The following is a 25,194-nucleotide window of genomic DNA, read 5'->3' on the forward strand; positions in this document are numbered from 1 at the left end:
GCACAGCCACTCCCAGTTTTGCAGACATAATTTCAGGTTTAGTTGCCTCGTGGAGAAAGTTTAGATACACAATTCTATTAAGACTAGAGATACCTGCTCTTAGAAACCGTAACCTAGCACTCTGCCTTCTCCTCTTGTTTTAACCCTGTTGCTATGAATTAAAGCACATTCAATCAAACTCCTTTTCGAACACTAGATCTGTTAAAAATATGTTTAGGAACCTTATGAACCTTAGTTAAGACCAGAAAGAAAGAAATAATATTACAATCTTACTGTATGTGATATATTGTCTATAGACCTTCACAGCACTTCAGATGCTATTGGAAAGCAATAAAATAATGTAATTAAAAAGCTCTTTATCACAAATATTTAATATGAAGCTTCAAAATTTCAACTCTGAGATAATTTGGAATAAACAAGGTTAAAAGTAGCTTATTTCACTAATGAGGAGCAAAGACTTCAAGATGTGAGATTAGAGTGTCATTATTCTCCAGCTAATTACTGGGCAGATGAATAGTGAGACTCTGTACACCTTCTGTAATGTGTTACAGGTACTTATCAGGCATTCAACTCAAAATTTTGATACTTAACACCATCATTTGCATCTTATTGGTTATTCTCTACTGTGAATTTTAAAATTCTTCGGTGATGTACATTTGTGTTTGAGGCTTTTAAAAGATAATTTTGTTTGCTTTCCCTTTTTATTCATGACAGTGACCCCTTTTCTATAATCCAGCAGTGAGAAGGAGTAGAAAATAGAATTAAAACAGTAATGGGCGCCTGGGACTGGGAAAAGAAATATGGTGCTTGTGTGTTCATGCAAGTCTCTGTGTGTGTGCATTACACTGAGGGAGACAAATGTATTAGACTGAATCACATAAAACTGCCGTTTGTGTAGTTGGTGATGTTATGTAGTTCAGCCCAATATTTTGAGGTTCTTTTGATGCCCACAGTCTTTGTACTAATCTAATTAGTGCCACTGAAGCTTCAGGCATATTCCATCATTATACTTATAACATGCAGAAACATCTATTTTTATAAGAGAAAATTAAAGCAAGCACAAAACAACATCATGAGGACTTCAAAATACCAGTGAGAGTTTCATCATTATCAGGAAATTTTTGAGTGTACTTTGATCTCTTAAAAATAAATACATATTCCAAAAACTCTGATACTTCATTCTAGTTAAAAAAAATATTAACTGTTATGCCATCACAAGAGATTGAGATATGCTTGAGTATGGCAACATCAAAAAATATTTATCTAGGATCAACTTGATAAACTCTGAAAGAAAATATCTCTATATGGTAGTTTTAGTTAAAAGTTATACAGACATTAGAATGGCATGTTAAATAAGTAAAATTTGCATAAATAACAAAGAAATAATCATTTTCATAATAGGAGTTTAAAATTATTTCCTAATTTATATAGCTCTTAAATTTGATTCAGAAACTATGTTTTAATGAAGCAATCTGAAACAGATCTGAATTATCACTCCTTAATTACTTCTTTAATTATTTATATAATAATAAGAACAAAATAATCTAAGGCATGAGAGTTCTAAAGACAATGTCCCATAATCCTAGCTTTCTATGTTTAAGATTGAAAGTACCCATGCTATGAAAATATAGGCATTACAAATATACATTTTTAGAATTGTGATATTAGAACTATTATCCCAGCTGTGAATCAATGACATTTATTGTGTACTGATTTATATCAGAGACTAAGAGATTCCTGTCATAGAACCCTTAGCAGAAGTAAGCCAAATGATATTGTTTGATGAACAAATTCTAAAAAATATGGACTAATAATTAATAAAAATATTTGAAAATTAAGTTATACAAAAGGATACATCATAGTAAAAGTGTTAACATAAGAATAATTGATTTTCATTGAATTAGACCAATTATCTTCATATTTCTTAGTTTCATGTAGTTATAAAAGACTGCCATTTTTAGACAACCTCTTGAATGAATATAGAGCAATTGATTTCCTGTAGTTCTAAACCAGAGGAATGATGCATAGCCTGAAGTTTGTAGAAAATGGTGATAATTTCTGAGTGTGATACTTGAAAACAGATGTACCTATCCTGTAAATTTGTATTTATAGAAAATAAAACAAATTTATGCATTTACTTCCTCATGATGCTATAAGAGGTATCTGGTTTATTTTTCATCTGCTAATAATGCTGTCCTATGCTGTGCTTTTCAATTTTGGGACCTGGCTCAGTAGTTTTTAGCTCTAAAAACCGACAATTTAGCTGCATGATGGAGTCCTTCCAGAAGACTTTACATGCCCTGTGAACCCCAGATACCTGAGACAGGTCTCAATCAATTTAGAAAGGTTTTTTTTTTTTTTTTTTTTTGCCAAGGTTTAGGGTGCACCCATGACACAGCCTCAGGAGGTCCTGACGACATGTGCCCAAGGTGTTTGGGGTACAACTTGCTTTTATACATTTTAGGGAGACATAATATATCAGTCAATACATGTAATGGCTTACAATGGCTCCATCTGAAAGGGCAGGACAACTCGAAAGGGGAGGTGGGGGGTGGACTTTCCAGGACATAGGTAGATTTAAAAATTTTCTGATTGGTAATTAGTTGAAAGAGTTATTATTAACAGAAAAGAATGTCTGGGTAAGATAAGGAATTGTGGAGACCAAGGAATTATCATGCAGATGCAGATAAAGCCTCCAAGTAACAAGCTTCTGCGAGAATAGATTGTAAAGGTTTCTTATCATACTTAAGGTCTCTGTCGATGGTAATACTGGAGGGGTACAATGAGGCATGTCCAACACCCTCTTCCATCATAGCCTGAACTAGATTTTCAGGTTGACTCCCCAAATGCCCTTGTCTGAGAGGAGGGATCCATTCAGATGGTTGAGGGGGGACTTAGAATTTCATTTCTGGTTTGCATTCTCCCGCTTCTGGCCAAGATTTGCCAAATGCCACCAAATTTTTACTCTGTCCTATAGCATTGCTGGAATGACATGGTTGCCTGCCCCAGGTCCATCCTGTCCCTTGGTAAGACTCCCTGTGGCCAAGGAACTTAGAGTATTAATAAAAAGACTTATAGCCAGTTGAATGCTTTAGGCCAGATAGGAATGGATGTGGACATGCATTCTTTACCCCTTGATTTTTTTTTAAGTAAAAAGTCAACAAACAAAAAACCAAAGACGAGGTTACAAAACTGACTTATCTTTAACGTCTATGCTTTGAGCTACTGTGATATTGGTTTAATTACAGACTTATGGCAATGAAGTATACAAAACATAAGGTTTGTTCTGAAATTTTTAATTTTATTTGTTTATAAAATGTATTTATTTATAAATTTATTTATAAATTTTAATTATACATATATGTATATATTTGCATGACTCATAACAGGGAATATTATACCCAGGAGGCTTTGTCATGGGGTGTCTTTATCCTCTAAGTAGTTATTTTTTTAATTCTACAGGAAGCAGGAAATTCTTTATGGTTGGGATGGATGAAAAGGTGCCACATGAAAGCGCAGAAGGCAAAATCTCTTGTTTTATAATCTGTTTAGGTATCCGTATACCCACTCTTGATTTGGAGGGTCTGATCTTGACCTAATTCTATGACTCAAAACCAGCCCTTACAATCTCATGCACCTACCTCTTCCACGACAGTCCCTGGACCTAGAGGGAGGGTTCTTGTATAGTCTTAGCAGGAGGACATTTGCAGTGAAAAAAACAGATCAGGCCCAGTGGAATGCCAAATGAGGGAAATTTGCATCTCTGGACTTCAGAGTACCATTATTTTGTTTTCCTTGAAAGTAAAACAAGGAGAGATAAATAACATTAATATTTTGACAATCAAAAGAGTATTTGTGTGTCAGAACAGAAAAAGAAAACTATTCCATTAGGCACCAATTAAAAATAGGAAGAATAATCTAGTACTCTCTAGAGTAGTAGAGAGTACTACTCCTGGGCCACAGACCAGTACATGTTTGTGTCCTGTTAGGAACTGGGCTGCACAGCAGGAGGTGAGTGGCAGGCGAGAAGCATTACCAACTGAGCTCCACCTCTTGTCACATCAGTGGTGATATTAGATTCTCATAGGAGCGTGCAAACCCCATTGTGAACTGCACATGGAGGGATCTAAATTACGCGCTCCTCATGAGAATCTAACTAATGCCTGATGATCTGAGGTAGAACAGTTTCATCTCAAAACCATGCCCCCGATCCATGGAAAAATTGTCTTCCATGAAACTGGTCCCTGGTACCAAAAAGGCTGGGGACCACTGCTCTGGAGGATTATCGTAGCCTTAAGTTGGCTTTGCTGGAACTTTACCTTAAAATATGTCATCATGGTCAAAGCCTTGATAAAAATAACCAGTGTCTCCAAATGTCCTGTTTTAAAAGACTCTTACTAAACGTATGCAAATAACTATATTGTCTTAAGATCAGAATACTCGTGAACAGTTTCTGAATTTTGGAGAGCTCAGAAAGAAAATTGAATTTGCTCACAAAAGCATATTATACTTCACCCAATTGCTCTATACTATAAATAACTCAAAAGAAAAAGATTTGCTTGATTCTTTAATCAGAGCAGTGGCTTTCAAACAGGGTATTGTCTGTTCACCTTGGAACTGCTGTCCACAAGCCAGACAGCTCTTGTTATCTGAGAGTTGTCTATCAGGCACTGTAAAATCTAGCGGCTCCTCACATAGTTGGAATCAGTCCTAGGGGGGAAAAAACAGGCTCCCTGCTTATGAGTATTCTCCCCCTTGCATTCCCCGGGTAGCAAGATCCTATATCCAAAGGATTTGGGTCCCAGCAGGGGGTTGGGCCAAGGGACTCAGGCCCTTTGGTTAATGTTTATCTTATTTGCCTCAACACTGTCCCAGGCAATGTCAGCTTTCTCATGATAACCTTTGCCTGTTTATTTATTTATTTTTAAATTTTCAATCTGGGGCAAATAGTGAATGACCGTCGAAAAATTTCAATCACCTTTCTGGGGCAAATCCATTGACTCCCTTTTTCCTTTTCCTTTTCTAATTACTCTAATATTTTATGAAGCATCTATAAGACCCATAAGGGACAGCAAATTTGATAGGCCTTCTCAAACAGTCACATGAGTCTGCAAGAGCAATATTTCCCAGAGTGCCCATGTAAACGGAACCCCGTTAACCCTTAACCCCCAAATTTAGCATGACCTGGGAAATAGACATGTTAGGTGGAAGAACATTCCAGTCATCATAAAACCAGTCTCAACATGGCTTGCATATGAAGCATATCAGCTGCTTCATCTGGGGTGCTCCACTTGGCATTTTATAGAGAGAGCTGGACAGTCCCCTTCTCAGGGTAAACAGACCTTACAGTGGCATTTATCTGGTCCACTAGGTTGTTTGCGGGAATAACCTCTTGCGCATTTGGATCACATATACCATCAGTGATTATTTAACAATGAGCTGTGGGTCCTACATCAACCCAAACAAGCTCATTCTACAGCATTTATAATTAAGGAGTTTGTCCTTACAGCAACTATTTTTAAAATTCCTTATACTAAAGATTTCTCAAGAAGCTGATGATACAAATCTACAAAGTGGAACAATTCCTTTACATTATACCCTCTGGTTTTAATAGTTACTTGGCTTTGCCCTTCCCCCACATTGACTATCTTCTTGGTAACCACAGGTCTCAGAGGTAACTTTTGTTGCCCTGGCTTAATGTTTCTTTTAATCCATTTAGTTTTATCTGTGTAATTTTTCCTTTATTTTAAAGCAACTCTTAATTAACTAGAAAAAAATTACATTTTCTTTTACAAAAAACACATGCTTGTGTTTTATGAACTTCAACAAAAACACCTTTTACACTCCTACTATTTTAACTCTTAGTAACTCAAATTCCCAGTTGGGGGGCAGGGGGAACAAAAACCCAGGTTACTTAATTTAACCTGACATGACTTTAAGATTTTAAACTGCTGGAGATAATTTTGAGATTAAATTCACCAAACTAATCTTACCAAAGATTACCAACATCATGTGAATTAAAAGGCATCTGAGCTAGCTTCCACCAGTCTGATAAGCACTCACTTTTTTTTTTTTTGAGATGGAGTTTTACTCTAGTTGCCCAGGCTGGAGGGCAATGATGCAATCTCTGCTCACTGCAACCTCCTTCTCCAGGGTTCAAGTGATTCTCCTGCCTCAACCTCCTGAGTGGCTGGGATTACAGGCGCCCACCACTATGCCTGGCTAATTTTTGTATTTTTAGTAGAGATGAGGTTTCACCATGCTGACCAGGCTAGTCTTGAACCCCTGACCTCAGGTGATCCACCCACCTCGACCTCCCAAAGTGCTGGGATTACAGGGGTGAGCCACCACGCCCGGCCAGCACTCACTCATTGAAGTCAATTGATTAGTGCTCTTTTAGGTAATTTGGTAGTGAAATATTACTTCCACATGACACATATAAACATATAGATAAAACAGGAATGCAGAATAAAAAAGGCAGGTCCAAAAGATATTTCATTTGTCTGTTTACAAATTCTCTGTCTTAGACTATTAATTTTTAAAAGTTACAGGAGACAACAAAAGTTAAAGGAAGGAGTTACCATCTCAGGCCTATTCAGAAGAGAGAAGGAGCTAAAGTAACAGTGTACAGCTTCTGAGATATCAGTCTGAATAATTTCATAAAGAAATAGATTGTGGAATTTAAAAATTAAAAACTTCTTGGATTAAGAGTAACAATACTTTTAATAAAATCATGTTTTAACCAGTTCTTTAGTTTTCTATGAGTGTATTTTTAATATCAAAGTTGAATTTTTAGAAAAACTATTTATTATGATTTTCTCTATAGCCAGTTAATAACATAACATTTTAACAAATTTATCTTTTACTAACCTTATTATGAGTTAGACCATTGAGGACATGCTTGGACTTTCTGGTTTGTCCTAAATATTTTTATGTCTCGAACAACCCAGTCATTTTATTTTAGAATTAAAAATCAACATATAAGATCCTTCCTTATATGAAATTACTTTTCTTTTAAGCTTTCTTACCAAAAAATACTTCGTTATTTCGATAAGTTTCTTTACATTTTCATATTTTCTGATTCCTTTTACCTTGTTTTATATATAACCTTTAAATAAGCTTTGAATTACACAACAGTTATTTACCTTTTAATAAAAACACATTTTCTAGAAAGAATGTTTTTCTAAAACATAATTTTTTTAAATTGGAAAATACCCAGACATTTAATGAAATACCTATTATTTAATTTATTATAACTTTAGATTCTAAATTGTGACAATTTTCTATACAAGTGTTTATTTCAATACATTTACCTAATTATTTTATTTTAATAGTTTACCTAGATTATTTATAAAAACTATGATAGTCATCATTTAAAGTTATTTCCCTGTTAACCATTTTAATAGCCTGTGAATTTCAGGGCTGTACCTAAATAAGAAACTTGTGATTAAATATATGATTATTCTACCTATAATTCAAGATTTAGCTGTTTTCATTAAACCAACAATATTAACATCTTATTTATCAAGAATTACAAAAGCAAAGATTATTCTGTTTTGGGCTGGGCTTATGGTTTTATAACCCTTATGCCAAATTTTGACACCTTATAGTATTTGGCAAGGATAAGTGTGAAATCTCTTGAACAATAAATGCAAACAAAAATGTATGCTGATAATTCTTAAGGCATTGCTGATATTACTTTACCAATAATATTAAAGCAAGCTTATTTTTTAAAGATTTTGCTTAAGTCATGTGAAATAGAAAAGCATTTAGTCTTATTATTTAATTTATAAATATTCTTTAACTTTAACCTAATTTGGTAACTTGTGGCCAAAAACACATAACAAAATGTGTGTATGTGCACATAAACACACACACGCTCATACAAAGATCCTATAACTTGTATATCAGAACTCTGGCCATGAGATATTAATACAAACTCACTGGTTTGCAAAAACAATAACAAGAAGAAATGGTTTTAAGGCAAGAGAATAGGGAATAAGGGTAACCAAGGGTTAAGGCATAAGCAAAAGAACAACAGGTACGGCCGGTTCACATAAGCAGAAGAACAGCAGGTGCAGACAGTTCTAGGCAAGATTAGGCAGTATACAGGCCACATCCTCACGCCTGTGATAACAACACAGAAGCTTCCACTTCAGCCCCTGACTGCTCATAGGCCAGTCCTTCATAGGGTGTAACCAATTGGAGACCCTTAAAGGTGTGTTACCACATTGTTTTAGCTTTATAAAAACCCTAATGGGGGCGTTCTTGAAAGGCCTGCTGTAGCCTACTCCCACTCTCTGGAATGTACTTTGGCTTCAATAAATCTGTGCTTTTGTTGCTTTGTCTTTCATTGCTTTGTTCTTTTGTTGCTTGTTTGTGTTTGGTTCAATTCTTTGTTCAACACACCAAGAAACTGGACAACTCACAGTCAAGACATTCCATCTGGTAACAGTTGGATGCAAATGGTACATTTTATCTCAGTAGAAAAGTAACAGCAGACTTAAAGCAGGCAGAAAAGAAAACAGAGAGAGAGAACTCAAAAACTTCAGAGTTGCAGGTCGACCTTTGGGCTCTGAATTTTCCTTGATGTAATTTGCCCATCATTTTAAAATGTGCACAAGACCAGACCTAATGTGTAACCAGCTGGAGTATTAAAAACTCTGGCATATCCTTCCATTTACACAGTCGTGTGCAAGTAGAGGCACCATAAAACCAACTGGGGGTTCATTCTCCTTGTCTTTCGTCATTCTTGGAATATTTGTTTCCCACATTTTTTTCTTAAAAGGAGGAACTGAGCTGTGGCCTAGGGTTTAGTGTAGTGGATCAAAATGTACTGATTATGGGCCAGACTCCACAATGTGTCACCACCGAGTTGTTTCTGCCTTCTTACGTGCCTCAGTTTCTCTCCCTGGAAGTCCAGCATCTCTGAGAAGGCTCAAAAACTGCAGTGACCAGCTCTTATATTCATTTCCTGGATGAGCCTTTTAAAACTAATTTTGTTGGGAGTTCCCTGTAGGGCCGCTGCGTATCATGGGAGGGGTCAATCCCCCAGACACTCCCACATGGCCCCCAGTCACCCAGGGGCACCTTTTGGCTGGGAGGATCAAAATGTCCTTTCTCTTCAGACCTGACGAAACTCAGTCTCTCATTTATCTATGAAAATGACAGAGGTCGGGCACGGCGGCTCACGCCTGTAATCCCAGCACTTTGGGAGGCCGAGGCGGGCGGATCACGAGGTCAGGAGATCGAGACCATCCTGGCTAACACGGTGAAACCCCGTCTCTAGTAAAAATACAAAAAAATAGCTGGGTGTGGTGGTGGGTGCCTGTAGTCCCAGCTACTCAGGAGGCTGAGGCAGGAGAATGGTGTGAACCCAGGAGGCGGAGCTTGCAGTGAGCCGAGATCACGCCACTGCACTCCAGCCTGGGCGACAGAGCGAGACTCCGTCTCAAAAAAAAAAAAAAAAGAAAAGAAAAAGAAAATGACAGTACAGTTCCTCATACATATGTGCAGACAAGCCAATTGAGATTAATTTTGGGAGGAAAGGCAATGGAGAAAGCTGTTTAGAATGCATCTCTGATCTAGAATTAGGATCCTAAACAACAACTTCCTAAAGGAAAAAAAAAAATGTAAGGTCACTTCCTGTAGACTGTCCTCAGCTACACCTAACTTTGTAGCTCTCATCCATCATTTCACATGCCAAGGTCAAATCCTCTCACACTACAAGGTAATCTCTGTTGCCCCCCCGCAAAGCCAAAGAGGACAGGTAATGTAATACAGGAAAACAGAGCTTTAGTTCTAAAAATAATCTGCCTATGACTCTTTAAACTCCACAAAGAAAACAGAACACTCCAAAAAGGGGTGAATGGCACCAATGTTTTTAGTTATTTGAGGGGTTTGAGTCATTGTACGCCTTCTCTAGATTTTTTATTGGTACCAAAGATGGCAAAGGGAAAAGGAGGAATAGGGTGAAAGGAAAGTAAACAAAAAAAATTATTTATTTATTTATTTATTTATAAGACAGGAAGCAAACACAGAAACCAAGCACATGGTTTTTTCTTTTGTTTATTGTTTTGTGTTGTTTTTCTTTTTTTTTTTGTTTTTGTTGTTGTTTTTGCAGCTGAGAGAAATTTTAGCCAATTCAGCGGGCTTGTTCCTCATAATTTGAAATTCTCATTTGGATTTGACCAAGTTGGGTAGAGTTGGTCAAATATGATGGGAGAAAGACTGAAACAAACCAAAAATTAAAAACAACAGCAACAATATGACCACGGAGCACTATAATGGTAAGGAGAAATGAAGACCAGCTGGTTGTCAATTTTAACCTTTAGTCATTAAGGAGAACTTTCAAGAAAGAAAAAGAAAATTTAGCTACTTACCTAGGAATGGAACCCCAGCTGAAGACAGCTCCCCACAATTCTAGAAGCAAGAACACACTCAAACTCTCCTTCCCTTTTGGAAGCAAGCTAAAACTCCAGAAAGAAACTACTGCCTTCCATTGTCATGCAAGCAGGAAAACTTGCCTTTCTTTTTGGAAGCAAGTAAAACTCCAGAAAAGGAGTTGTAGAGCAAAATAACTTAGATCTCAACCAAATTTTGGGATATCAGGGATTCTCTGGAGGGAGGGGAGCTCCCAGGCCTCAGCAAATTGTCCTATTGGTTGAACCATAAATATAGTTCAAGCTGGTACCAAGCACTGGTACATTTGTCAAAAGTCAGGGGCACCTCCACTCAGAATCCCATAGTGGTTGCCAATATGTAAACCCCAAATATCCGAGACAGGTCTCAATCAACTTAGAAAGTTTATTTTGCCAAGGTTAAGGGCACGCCCATGACACAGCCTCAGAAGGTCCTGACAACATGTACCCTAGGTGGTCAGGGTACAGCTTGCTTTTATACATTTTAGGGAGACATGATACATAAATCAATATATGTTAGATTTACATTGGTTTGATCTGGAAGGGCAGGACAGGACAACTCAAAGCATAGGCTACCAGGTCATAGGTAGGTTTAGAATTTTTCTGATTGTCAATTAGTTGTAAGAGTTATTATCAATAGAAAGAAATGTCTGTGTTTCAATAAGGGATTTTGGAGACCTAGGTTTTATCATACAGATGAAGCCTCCAGGTACCAGGCTTCAGAGAGAACAGATTATAAATGTTTCTTACCAGATTTAAGGTCTGTGTTGATGTTAATACTGGGAGGAGGACAATGAGGCATGTCCAACCCCCTCTTCCATCATGGCCTGAAATAGATTTTCAGGTTAACTCTCAAATGCCCTGGACTGAGAGGAGGGATCCATTCAGATAATTGGGGAACCTTGGAATTTCATTTTCGTTTACAACTCAAACACAGACTGTACACTATCTTCAGGGCCATTGGGAGAAACATCGATAAGGAAAAGGCTGTTCACAGTCTCAAAGTTTCATCCATAGGTCATTTATTAGTTGCCAACAGGTATATTTAACATAAAGACATCTGGTGGACACCACTGTAACCAAATAACAAACTCAGCATTGTTATTATTATTTTTTGAGATGGAATCTCACTCTATTGCCCAGGCTGGAGTGCAAATGGCACAGTCTTGGCTCACTGCAACCTCTGTTTCCTGGGTTCAAGCGATTCTCCTGCCTCAGCCTCCTGAGTAGCTGAGATTACAGGTGCGCACCACCATGCCTGGCTAAATTCTGTATTTTTAGTAGAGACGGGGTTTCACCATGTTGGCTAGGCTGGTCTCAAACTCCTGACCTTGTGATCTGCCTGCCTTGGCCTCCCAAAGTGCTGGGATTACAGGTGTGAACCACGGCACCCTGCCAAAACTCAGCATTATTAATAACTGGGCATTCTGACCTGCTGTGCTTCCTGATGGGAAAAAAGCTAGAACTACACTGTAGCACATATTAATTTTTCATTCCAGAAATGTTCAAACCTTATCCACTCATGAGAGGACAACCAGGGAATTTAGAAAACTGGGCCTCAATTCTTTAAAAAAGGTCAATGTTGTAAAGGATCAGAGAAGGCTGGAAGACTGTCCTAGATTGAAGTGAACAAAACTCAATGGGTGATCCCAATTTGGAAACATATTACCAGGATGTGGTTTTAAATATAGCTCAAAACTGGGACTCTTGAACATGAGCTATACATTAAATAATGTTGCTTTATCATAATTAAACTGTATTAGTTATAATGATAGAATAGAATTGAAAGCATGTTCTTTTTTTAGAAGACAAATGCTGAATATTTAGGGGTAAATGTGTGAATGTGTGTGTGTGTGTGTGTGTGCGTGTGCACATCTTAGGTCGGTGCAAATGTAATTGCAGTTTTTGTCATGGCAAAAACCGCAATGGCATTTCAACCAACCTAATATATGTAGATTAAGAAATAAATTTCAAATAAAATAGAGAAAGGCAGAAAACAGATGTGACAAAATGTTAATTGTTGAACTAGTGGAGAATGTGTGTGTGTGTATTGTACTAATATTTCAGCTGTTCAGTATATTTGGAATATTTTAAAGTGTAGAGTTGGGATGGGGGAAGAAACCATTAATAAGGATTGTTGGGTTTGCATAAACAGAAAAAGAAAAATAAATAAATATTAGACTCTAGAGATGTCTTGCTATAGATTTACCAAATGCTCCATAAAGCATTTGGTCAAGTCAATTTTAAAAGTGTTGGTTAGTCTTTCCTCTGGGGAACATTTAATTCAAGTGTGCTTCTTCCTAAAAACAAAGAGAATATTTATAGCTTCCAAAATATGTACTATTTAAATACTGTCTACCATGAACATATTCAATTGTAAATTTTAGGACAGCTAGAAATGATTAAAGTGTGTGTTAGTGAATTACATAATTGAAAAAAGAAGTTAGTTCAAAAGGTCATAAGTGCTTCCATTCATCATTGATTATATGGCTTTGGCCAGACGTTCCAAACTTGAGTATACGATCAGCAAGACAGATATGGAAACAAACCATTTTCATGCAGTGGCTAAGTACATAGCTTTATTTCAGGCAAGGGGAACTTGTACATGGCCCCATTATTTTCTAATTGTGTGACTTTAAACAACTACTGGCTTTTTCAGGGCCCTGATATCAGAAACAAAGTCCAAGAAAAATATTACCTACTCTCTAAGATTATTCAGAGGCTATATGGAAATGATATAATGAATGCTAGGTAATAACACAGTACCTGGCACAAATAGTACAAGGCCTTTAGCATCAATTTTATCACACAATCCTCTCGTTTTTATCAGAAATGTCCTTCCCAACTTATGCCCAGGGAGACCATCCTAAATCATGCCAGATTGTAATTTAAATAACAGAATGGAATTGAAATCCACAATGTTGGAGTGCCTTTTCATTTCACTGTCACTTTTTTTATATTATTCTTTAAATGTTTGTAAAATTTTTGTGAGTACATAGTAGGTAAATATATTTATGGGGTACATGAGATGTTTTGATGCAGGCATGCAATGTGAAATAAACACATCATGGAGAATGGGGTATCCATCCCCTCAAACATTTATCCTGTGAGTTACAAACAATCCAGTTACATTCTTTATGTTATTTTAAAATGTAGAATTAAGTTATTACTGACCATAGTCACCCCGATTGTGCTGTCAAATAGTAGGTCTTATTCATTCTTTCTTATTTTTTTGGACCCATTAACCATCTCCACCTGCCCCCCAAACAACTACACTTCCCAGCCTCTGGTAACTTTAATATTGAATACTTTTATTTATTTATTTACTTTTTTATTTTTTGAGATGGAGTTTCACTCTTGTTGCCCAGCCTGGAGTGTAATGGTTGTGATCTCAGCTCACTGCAACCTCCACCTCCCGAGTTCAGGCAATTCTCCTGCCTTAGCCTCCTGAGTAGCTGGGATTACAGGTGTGCACCATCACGCCCGGCTAATTTTTGCATTTTTAGTAGAGACTGAGTTTCACCATGTTGGTCAGGCTGATCTTGAACTCCTGACCTCAGGTGATCCACCCGCCCTGAGTAAATGCTCTACCACTAACTGTCCCTGTACGTGTGGAAAGGCATAGCAAATCTATAAATATTGCAATTGTTTTCTGACAAGGTACAAAATATTGCCCTTTAAAAAATATTTTTATTAAAATAATAGTTCTTAAATATTTTATTTAAATTTAAGCTTAATTTAATAATATGTATTATAATTTATAATATATTTTATTATATATCCTTATAATGTATAAAATAAATAGAAATTTATTTAGAAACAAGGTCTCACTCTTTTGCCCGGGCTGGAGTGCAATGCAGTGATACAGACAAGGCTCACTGCAGCCTCAGACTCCTGGGCTTACATAACCTCCCACCTCAGCCTCCTGAGTAGCTGGGACCACAGGTGTGCACCACCACACCTGGCTAATATTTTTTGTTATTGTTTGTAGAAACAGAGTCTTGCTGTGTTCCCCAGGCTGATCTTGAATGCCTGGGCTCAAGCAATCTTTCCACCTTGGCCTCCCAAAGTGCTGAGATTACAGGCATGAGCCACCATACCTGGCAAAATTTAAAATTTAAATTTATTTAAAATCATAAAATATTGAGACATAGAGAATTAATATTAACTGCTGTGCTGTTCACTTTTCTGTTTTAATGCATTTTTAATCATAATAATTGTACTAAGTGCCCATATAGCCATCCTGTATAACTTGTAAAATTTTTGCTTCATGGAAGAATATGGGCAGAAGCCAATTTTGTGTAAGTTGGTTATTCTTTTATCAGAGGAAAATTGGAAATGAACTGTTACCTTCATTAAAAACTGGTTGTGTGAAAATAATATTAGTATAGATGTATTCCTATTTGATATAGGGAATAAATTATTATTTTCAACTTTAATTTTTTTAGTCCACCATCATTTTATGACCACTTGAGAGTGCTTCTTCCATTCGCTTTGTAGTTGTCATGTGCAGCTGCTTGTGGATTGTCACTAAGCTGACCTACAAATGAGAATTCGTAGGTATGTGATTAAGAAAATGCTCCCAGAAGAAAAAAAGTGGGAAGCAGAGTAAGCAGGGCAGAGAATCAGTTACTCCAAATAAAAGATAACATTTCAGTCAAAGTCAGTGTCAGTCTGATCCCATAGGGTTCTGTAGAACTGAAATTGCACTAGAGTTTTTATTCTGTTTGAGGCAAGAGACCTGGGGTCTTAAACTCTCACACCAAAGAGATATTGGCTATGAGTTTGCCACAGGGAACATGAACACCCAGGTACCTCAGGCTTTGAACAGTAATAATCCAATGGAAATTTTCTGAAGAAGAAGGTTAGAAGTGCACAGTTAGGACTAAGCATGTAGAAGGTGAGGGACAGGAGCACATCACAGGTAAACTGGATCCAAGGGGACATTTGATAGAGTGGTCTTTTTCTTTTTTTTTTTCTCCTTCTGGAATCACTGTTAAAATAATTTTTTGATTCTATGATAGCAATGATGATGGTGTTATGAATCAAGTATTATACATGATCTAGGTAATTATTAATTAAAAGCAGATGATCAGTTAATAGAATTTTGATTGATCACTATGCTTAGTGTAAACATACAATAAGCAAAAGTAATAATTCATGATATCAAGAAATTTTAAGCTTCATTGGTAAAGAGAACAACACATAAAATAATTACATATATGTGTTAGTTCTCTATTGCTGCCATAAAAATTAGCATAAACTCAAAGGTTTAAAACAATGCTGATTTTTTGTCTCACAGTTCTGTAGGTCAAAAGTCCAATGTGGCATGTTTGGGTTCACTGCCCAGGTCCCAATGTAGCAGGACGAGCTGCAGACAAGAACCCCTCAGACACCCAGTTGTGGAAGGAAAGGGCTTTCTTTATTCAGCTGGGAGCATCGGCGGACTCACACCTCCAAAAACCGAGCTCCCCGACTGAGCAATTCCTGTCCCTTTTAAGGGCTCACAACTCTAAGGGGTCTGCGTGAGAGGATTGTGATCGATTGAGCAAGCAGTGCGTATGTGACTGGGGGCTGCATGCCCTGGTAATCAGAACAGAACAGAACAGGACAGGGATTTTCACAGTGCTTTTCCATACAATGTCTGGAATCTATAGATAACGTAACCGGTTAGGTCAGGGGTCATTCTTTAACTACCAGGCCTGGAATGCAGCACCGGGCTATCTGACTACTGATTTCACTTCTGTCTTTTCTTTAACTCCTACTTTTTCTTTGAGGCAGAAATTGGTCATAAGACAATCTGAGGGGTGGTCTCCTCCCTTACCAAAATCAAGGTGCCAGCCAGGCTACAACACCCATCTGAGGCTTGGATCCTTTTCCAAACACAATGGTTGTTGGCAGAACTTGTTTCCTTATGGTTATAAGACTGAGACACCATTTTCTTTCTAGTCATCAGGCAGAAGTGACTCTTAACAATTAAAGACTTCATACTCGCAGGCCATCTTACAACATGGCACTTTATTCCTTCTTCCTTGAAGTCAGCAGGAGTGCATCTTTCTATCACTTCTGTACATACAGACAAACTCTACTAGTTTCTAACCTAGTTAAAAATCAACTAAGTTAACCATAAGTTGTAATTGATAATTTAGTTTGTAAATATAAATAACAAATATAATACATTCCCTGAGTAATGTTTAACTTCTTACCTGAATGAGTAAGGACTACCCAGATAATGTTCATATTTTAAGGCAAACTGACCGGGGCTTTAATTACATTTGCAAAATGTATTCCTAGAAGGACATTGATCAGTGTTTGATGAACAATTATGAGGCTGAAAGCTTTGAGGGCCATATTTAGGATTTTGCTCATCATAGCATGTAAAAACAAATCAACACTGAACAAAGAAATGAGATGTATGTCTTTAGGATGAAGAATATTAAATGATTGATTTAAACAAAATTAACTTAGAAAAAACAATATCATCCTGAGGCCACAGTAAAGAATGCAGAGCATGATTAGAAACAGGTAAATCAGGTTTAGTGGCAAGACAGGTTGAGAGGGAAAGGAAGAAGCTTGGCTAGCAAAGGTGGCCTTGTTATATAGATGAAGCCTTCTTCAGCGAGAATAGATGGTAAATGTTTCTTTTCAGACATTGAAAGGTGTCAGACTCTCGGTCTTTTCTGGATGGTGGCAGGAAGGCATAGAAAAGGGAAGGGGCATGGCTGCATTAATGGCGATTCTTCACAGATGAAAATTTTCACTACTTAAGACAGCTTTGTAAGGCCACTTCTGTCAGAATGGCCAAGCTGCAGCCATTTCAAAATATGTCAAAGAAATATATTCTGGGGTAAAATATTATAATTTTGTTACAGGTAGTTAGATAGGCATGAGCAGGGCAGGAGAGAACGCTCCCCTGACTCACCAGGAATGTCAGGCAATCATTGGGTGATGGTTCAACAATGATCACATTTCCTCTCTGAAAATGATAATTCAGCAGCCAGCACCAGGCAGAGACAATCACGTGATGGTTCACAGCTGTTACATTAAAGTGTTAATTGAATGCGGGCACCAGGGAGAAAAAAGGGCACCAATATGATCTCAGGTATTGGGCAAGTAAGCCTGGGCATGCGCATTAAGAGACAAAATGGCCGAGTATGACCTTCAGGGTGCACTCCTCAGGAAAAGGGAAGAAAGCCTCAAATGGGCATGTGTACACCCTAAACGCACTGCATGTGCTCACCTCCCAAGCATAAGAAGGGCACTGCACATGTGGGCAGCCCACCCTAAGCAAAGAATCATGGGAAAGGGACACAAGACTCCAGAGGGGGGCCAGCATATAAAGTCCTAGGATCAAGGTTAAATGGGGCACATGACCTTCAAGTCACCTGCTTGGATCTCTTTCAAGTGTACTTTCCTTCTCTAAAGCCTTTTTTTCTTTCTTTTTAAATAAATCTGCTCCTGCTCTGAAACTTGCCTTAGTCTCTTTTTCTACCTTATGACCCTTCGTTGAATTTTTTCTTCTGAGGAGACAAGAATTGAGGTTGCTGTAGACTTGTATGGTTTTGCCACTGGTAACTCGGATACTTTCCACCCCTAACAATTACTTTCACTTACCTACCATAAAATGTGCCAACTAGTGGCTGGCATAGTTCAAAACTGAAAGATAAACTATGCACCTGTGAGGAAAAGTAGGAAAAATGGGCATGAAATGAATGGACTCCTTCAGTACTATGAAAAGAATTTGAAATTTTTCATCATGGCACTATTAACATCTGTATGAAAGGAAAATAAATCTCGGGACTCTCAAATCACTAAGCCAAGGGAAAAGTCAAACTGACAACTATGTCACACAAACCTGCCTCCCATTTTATTCCTAAATAAGATAGCTATGAAGTTATTTATTCCTAAATAAGATAGCTACAAAGATATTTATTCCTAAATAAGATAGCTACAAAGATATTTATTCCTAAATAAGATAGATACAAAGATATTTATTCCTAAATAAGATAGCTACGAAGATAAAAAGCTACCTACTTCCCTCACAATTTGCCTGCCAGGAAATTCCTTGTGGACAAAGGACAGACAGAACTCAAAGTCATCCCTCTGAGGCTCACCTGAGAGAAATGCACATCTGATTACTTCCTCCGCCCTACTATTTGGGTAAAAATGCTGATTGACTGAGTCAGACTAAATTGTGTATTCAGTGGAATACACAATTTAGTGGCTGATCAGGACTCAAAAGAATGCAACCTTTTGTCTCTTATCTACTTATTACCTGGAAGCCCCCACCTCAAGTTGTCCCACCTTACCAGGCTGAACCAATGTACATCTTACACAAATTTACTGATGTCTCCCTAAAATGTATAGAAGCAAGCTGCACCCCGACCACCTTGGGCACATGTCATTAGGACCTCCTGAGACTGTCACAGGTACATTTTTAATCTTGGCAAAATAAACTTTCTAAATTGACTGAGACCTGTCTCAGATATTTGGGGTTCACATCTGAAACATTTGAAAGTTGAATGATGCTTCATTCCGCAAAGAAGAACTTATTAGCTATCATTTAAATAAGTGTGAGGACTAAAATAGAATCTGAATCCAAATTAAGGACAAGCAAATGGCAGAGAAAACAACCATCAATTAATTAGAAGAGGGTAATGAGATAATTAAGACCTCAGTGAGGTCACTTTTTAACAAAATGATATTATTTAATAAAACATAATCTAAAGTTCTCATACATTATAGCTTTCTAAAGATTCTAAAGTAAAGGTAAAGGAAAAGTGAGGAAATTTAATTTGACACTAAAGGCAAAAAAAAAAAATAGATGTCATACATGAAAAAGAGAATAGGCACATTGTGATGTAATGGCATCCAGACGCTATGATAGTAAAGGTCAGGAATAATAAATTTTTAATTTCTGGGCTAATTCTTTAATAAATAATATCAACTAGCACTCAACACCCTGCAAACAATTTAAACATTGAGCTTGAGTGTAAATGATTGGTTTTCGATGATTAGAGTGTCCTCATATTCATCCCAATGATCATTAAAATATGTATATATTTTTAAAAAGTACTTGAGGTTTACTTGTTAGCAGTGGCGAATCTCTATGGGTCTGCAACAACCTCAATTCTTGCCTCCTCAGAAGAAAGGATTCAACCGAGGAGCATAAGACAGAGGGAGAGATCAAGGCAAGTTTTAGAACAGGAGTGAAAATTTATTAAGAAGTTTTAGAGCAGGAACAAAAGGAAGTAAAGTACACTTGGAAGAGAGCCACACAGGTGACTTGAGAAATTTAGGAGCATGGAGTTTTATACGTTGGCATGCTTCCAGGGTCTTGTGTTGCTCCTTCCCTGATTCTTTCCTTGGGGTGGGCTGTTCACACGTACAGTGGCCTGCCAGCACTTGGGAGGTGTCGCACACACAGTATGTTTACTGAAGTTGGGCACATGTTCACTTGAAGTGTTTTTCCCTTACCAGTTCCTAGAGGAAGGCCATATACCAGTTGAACTCTGGCATTTTACCTCTTAGTGCACATGCTTAAGCCCACTGTCCCAGCTCCTGAGATCTTATCAGGAAGCTGCTGGTCACCAGTTTCAGGTGTTTTCTATCTATTGGGAGCCTGCCAGTCTCTGGTGTGGGCTGCAACCAATTATTATTTCAGAGAGACAGTTTAACAACCACCTGACCATCTCCTGATGGTCACCTGATATTCCTGATGGGTGAGAGGGGGCCCTCTCCTCCCCTGCTTATGTCTGCATAATTACCTACTGTAACAGACTGTGATGGATGATTTAGAATATATAAATCATCAGGGTCTTTGGAAACTAGAAGTATGCAAAGAAAAATCAACTAGGTTAACCATAAGATGTAACTGATAATTTATTTTGTAAATATAAATGCCAAATATAATACATACCCTGAGTAATACAAAATCACACATACACATGTTCTATTTGAATGGCATTTATCAAATATTTCTCATATTCTTAATATTTGTTATGTTCAAAGATTCCCATTGCTACAAGTCTCCATTGCATTTCCCCAGTTCATTTCTTTCTCAGCTCTGGATACTTTTCCCTCTATGTCCATGAAATTTAAAGGGAGTCCATCTTTAGGTTCACTTAAGGCATTAATTCTCACAAAATAGTTCTGCAAGGAATATTTAATCTTTGTTTCAATAAATTGCATTTCATGAACCTGGACCTTCAGGATTGCCTACAGACACTATCAAAATAATAATTTTGTTAAATTAACAAATGCCAATATTTGTGTGATGTATACATGTGTGTATCTGTGTATATATATTATAGTTATGTACCTACATAACTAGTACAAGTGCCAATTTGAACCTCTACTCTGACATTTAGTAACAAGAGGTGTGGGATATTGGGCAATTTTTAAAATGTTTCTGTGCTTGATTTTTTTTTAAATGAGGATGCAAATAAGATTATAATGAGAATTAAATATGAAAATGTACATAAAGTACATGTTCCTTACATTTGGCATATAGTAGATGTTACATAAGTTATAAGTATCAATATGTAAATATAATGTGTTTACCATGTGTATATGCATATACATATATGTAACAAACACAAACATGCACTTATAAAAGAAATGGAAAGAAATAAATGAATATATTAACTCTACTGTGTTTATCCGATGAGAGTTTGTATTTTTCATCATATTTGGATACAAATTTCAAATTTTCAATTATGTGCTGATCTCTCAGGTACAGTCAGAAAAAAATGATAAATATTTGTTCGTTCACTTGGAAAACTGGTTTTAATCTGACACATTAGAGTTCAAGTGATTATCAGAAATAATTTCTTCATAATGAGAGCTTTAAATACTAGAATAGGCTACTAGTTGTGTGAAAGTGTTTTTTGGACACCTTAATACTTTTCACCTTTTTAATGTTAATTTAAGAGAGAAGAACAGACCTCAGATTTTTCAAGCCCTGACAGCAAGCCCGATGGTTCTACGATTATATGGAAGTCAAATCCTATTATCAAAGGTGTGCTTCATAATCAAAATATAAGAAGGATGACCACTAGTGTACCTGGAAAACTGGTGGGCTTTTCCTTAAGGGATTTTTTTTCTGTGATTTCGTTGATAATATGGATGTAGATGAGCATTTTTTTTCTTATATTTAACTTAAATTGGCTATACTTCCAAACGTGACTATTCATATTTGATCCAATACATATATGAATTTACATATAAATATATATACACAACCACAGTCTAAAGACAAAAATCATCCATGTTGACTCCAAGAGCTCCAACTGATTCTTTTTTTCATATTTAATATTACATTATATAATTGTAGCACATTCTCCACATTAAGGACACTTTTTTTGTAACACAAAGTGCTGCTAGAAGCATTCTAATACATTTTTCACGTACCTAAATGCAATAATTAGAATACATACCCCAAAGTGAAGTTAATATTCCATAGAAAATTTGTATATTCAAATGAACATGTTAATGATAAATGGCTCTGGAAAATGTTTGTATCAATTTACTCACCACCAACAATATTCCTTATCAGCATCTCTTATTAGTAGACTCTAGCCATTTAGGTCTCTTTCTTGCCAAATAACTGCTCATTTTTAGTCCACCTTTTGCTATAAAATTGTCTTTTTTCTGAATTGATTTTTAGTTTTGTATATATTCTAAATATCAATGCATTGTTACATATATTCATTTAAAATCTTTTTCCACAATGACATCTTTCATGTTATTCAGCTTTATAAAATCTTTCATTAAAAAATTATACTCACAAAATGTTGCTGAAGAGTATTGTGTTGCCATTACCAAGCTTTTCCTAAAACCCAGCTTCCTCCAGTGATGTGCACGTCATCTAGTTTCCCCAATAGTAACACCTTATGTTACTATAGTACATTATCCAAACCAGGAAATTGACATTGACACAATAAAATAACTACACTAGAAACTGTACATGTGCTTCATCAGTTTTTGCATACCTTCTTGTTTTGGGTATGTCTTTTTGTATAATTCTATAAATTTTGTATAGATTCACATATATATGTGTCTACAGATTATATCTGTATGGATTCATAGAACTCCTACCACATTCAAAATACAGAACTTGTCAATTGCTAAAAGGAAGCTTACTTGTACTATCAATTTATAGTAACATACACTCCTTCCTATTTCACAAATCCCTGGCAAAAACCAATCTGTCCTTCATCTAAAATTATGTCTTATCAAACACGTTATATATATATTGAATCATATAGTGTGTAACGTTTAACCATTTATGTTGAAATAAATAAATATTTCCTAGAACTTGCAAAGATAAGTATAAATAAATATTTCCTAGAACTTGCAAAGTGAAGTGGTTTTGTTTTTAGAATTCTGCCTACCAAGTTAGTATTTGTATACTACATCATATTCCATATTTTTATTTTTAAATTGCTGTCATTATTTTTTGCCTATGTCATTATTTTATCCAGCACATAGTTACATCATGTTAATTTTATCCATCTGTCAATCTTTTTCAATTAGTGCATTTAGAACATTCATATTTCACATAATTATTCATACCTTAAGATTATGTCTGACACTTTATTTGCTGTTCTGTTTATTCCCACTGCTTTTCTTTCTGTTTCCCTTTTCCTCACTTTCTGCAGGCTACTAGACCTTTAAATTTTATCTACAACTTTTAGTATATCTCTTCTTTTACTTTTGAAATTTATTTAAAATTATGCTTTATGTTTGAGGACTGAGAGAACCATCACACCATATTCATGGGAGTACAACAGAATACTTCCCCTACTTAAGTCCTAGGAAGCTGAATGCAGAGTAAGGCAGAGGTGTTCTTCAAAATTTCCTATGAAGGAACAGAAGTGAGGGTCTTGGACTGAGAGGTGTGGCCTCAAGTGACCAGAAAAAGGAATCGTGGATCCTCTCAGGGGCCAAACTAAGGATCCTGAGTGAGAACTGATGCAACCACCCAACCCAGAACAGAAGGTGACCTCTAGGCCTTGACCTACCTGCTGTGGCTGTAAGTGTTGGGAGATCACAGAAAAAACTGTAGCCAGATGAAACAGCCTTCAGTTCCTCCTAGGAAAGTGAAGGGCTTCTTCAGGGAGGTGCAGGTCTTTTTTTTTTTTTTTTCTTGAGTCGGAGTTTCGCTCTTGTTGCCCAGGCTGGAGTGCAATGGCGCCATCTCAGCTCACCACAACCTCTGCATCCCAGGTTCAAGTGATTCTCCTGCCTCAGCCTCCCAAGTAGCTGGGATTACAGGCATGTGCCACCATAACTGGCTAATTTTTTTTTTTTTTTTTAGTAGAGACTGGGTTTCTCCATGTTGGTCAGGCTGGTCTTGAACTCCCGACCTCAGGTGATCCACCCACCTCGGCCTCCCAAAGTGCTGGGATTACAGGCGTGAGCCACTGTGCCCGGCCAGCAAGGCGTAGGTCTTAATATGAGGAAATAAGCCTGAAGTCAAAAGGGAGAGAAACACCAATCCCTGACAGAATTGAAAGCAAAGACTTGGAGTGAGGACCGAGGCACTACCCACTTTTGAATAGAGGTAGCAACAAAGAGTCTGGCCCTGCCCTTTTGGCCAGTCCTTGAATACCCTAGGCTGGCCTGTCGGGCTGAAGCTCCTCTTCACTTTTTAATATTAGGTCTAAGGGAGGTGAGATCCGTGATCTGAAGGTGCAGCCACTGGTTACCCAGACCCTACATGGAGTCAAGGTGGGGACCTTCAGTGAGAACTGAAGACCCCAGTAGCTCAAGACAGAAAGGGTGCCACAGATCTGTCAGCACTGGGTACCACATGGCAAGGATGGTGTCTGAAGCACCGCTTCCTTTTCTCTGAGAAAAGCCTTGGTTTGAGGTGTCAACTTTAGAGCAGCAGAAGGGAGGAGACCCAAGCCTTGCCAATCATTGATATGATAATTCTGAATGTGAAATGACAAGACAACCTAACCCAGAATAGAAGGGTCACCCCAGTATACCTCAGACAGGACTGGCAGACCTACGGCTCACTATAACTTCTTTCCAGGGTGTATAGTTTCCTAGGACTACCGTGACAAAATACCACACATTTGATGGCTAAAAACAACAGAAATTTATTCAAGTTCTGGAGGCTAGAAGACCAAAATCAAGGTGTGAGCAGTGTTGGTTCCTTCTGGAGACTCTAAGAGAGAATCTATTCCATTTTTCTTTTCTAGCTTCTGACTTATATCACAAGTTCTTAACTACTATGGATTTTTAGTAATTTGAAACATCTGATAGAGTAAAGCACATTTTGTTCTTTTTTTTTAAGGGGATATGGGACAGTTTTGACCATTTGCAAATTAATTTAAATTTTATAATCAGCTTGTCAAGCCTGACAATGTAACATATACACAGATACACAAAAACCTTTAGGGTTTTATTTATGGGAGAAAAATTACAATCATCTATAGTTTGAATTTGAAAAGAATTAACATGTTTATAATGTTGACTCTTCTATCTACCAACATATAATATTCCTCTATTTAGTTAGGCCTTGATTGACTTATACATAGTAGCTGTGTAATTTTTCCATTGAGTTGTTACAGTTTTTATATTCCATTGAGTTGTATTTACTTTTAGGTACCAGGTATTTTGTTATGGTAGTTTACAAATGATATTTAATTTCATTTTCATACTGTTTGTTACCACAGAACCAAAGTGTATGTTTGTACGTTAATCTTATTGTCAGAAACTTTATAAACAATTTTATTGATTAGTTTATCATTAGATTTTC

The sequence above is a fragment of the Pan troglodytes genome, chromosome X, assembly GCF_028858775.2.
Source record: "Pan troglodytes isolate AG18354 chromosome X, NHGRI_mPanTro3-v2.0_pri, whole genome shotgun sequence".
Classification (NCBI taxonomy): Eukaryota; Metazoa; Chordata; class Mammalia; order Primates; family Hominidae; genus Pan; species Pan troglodytes.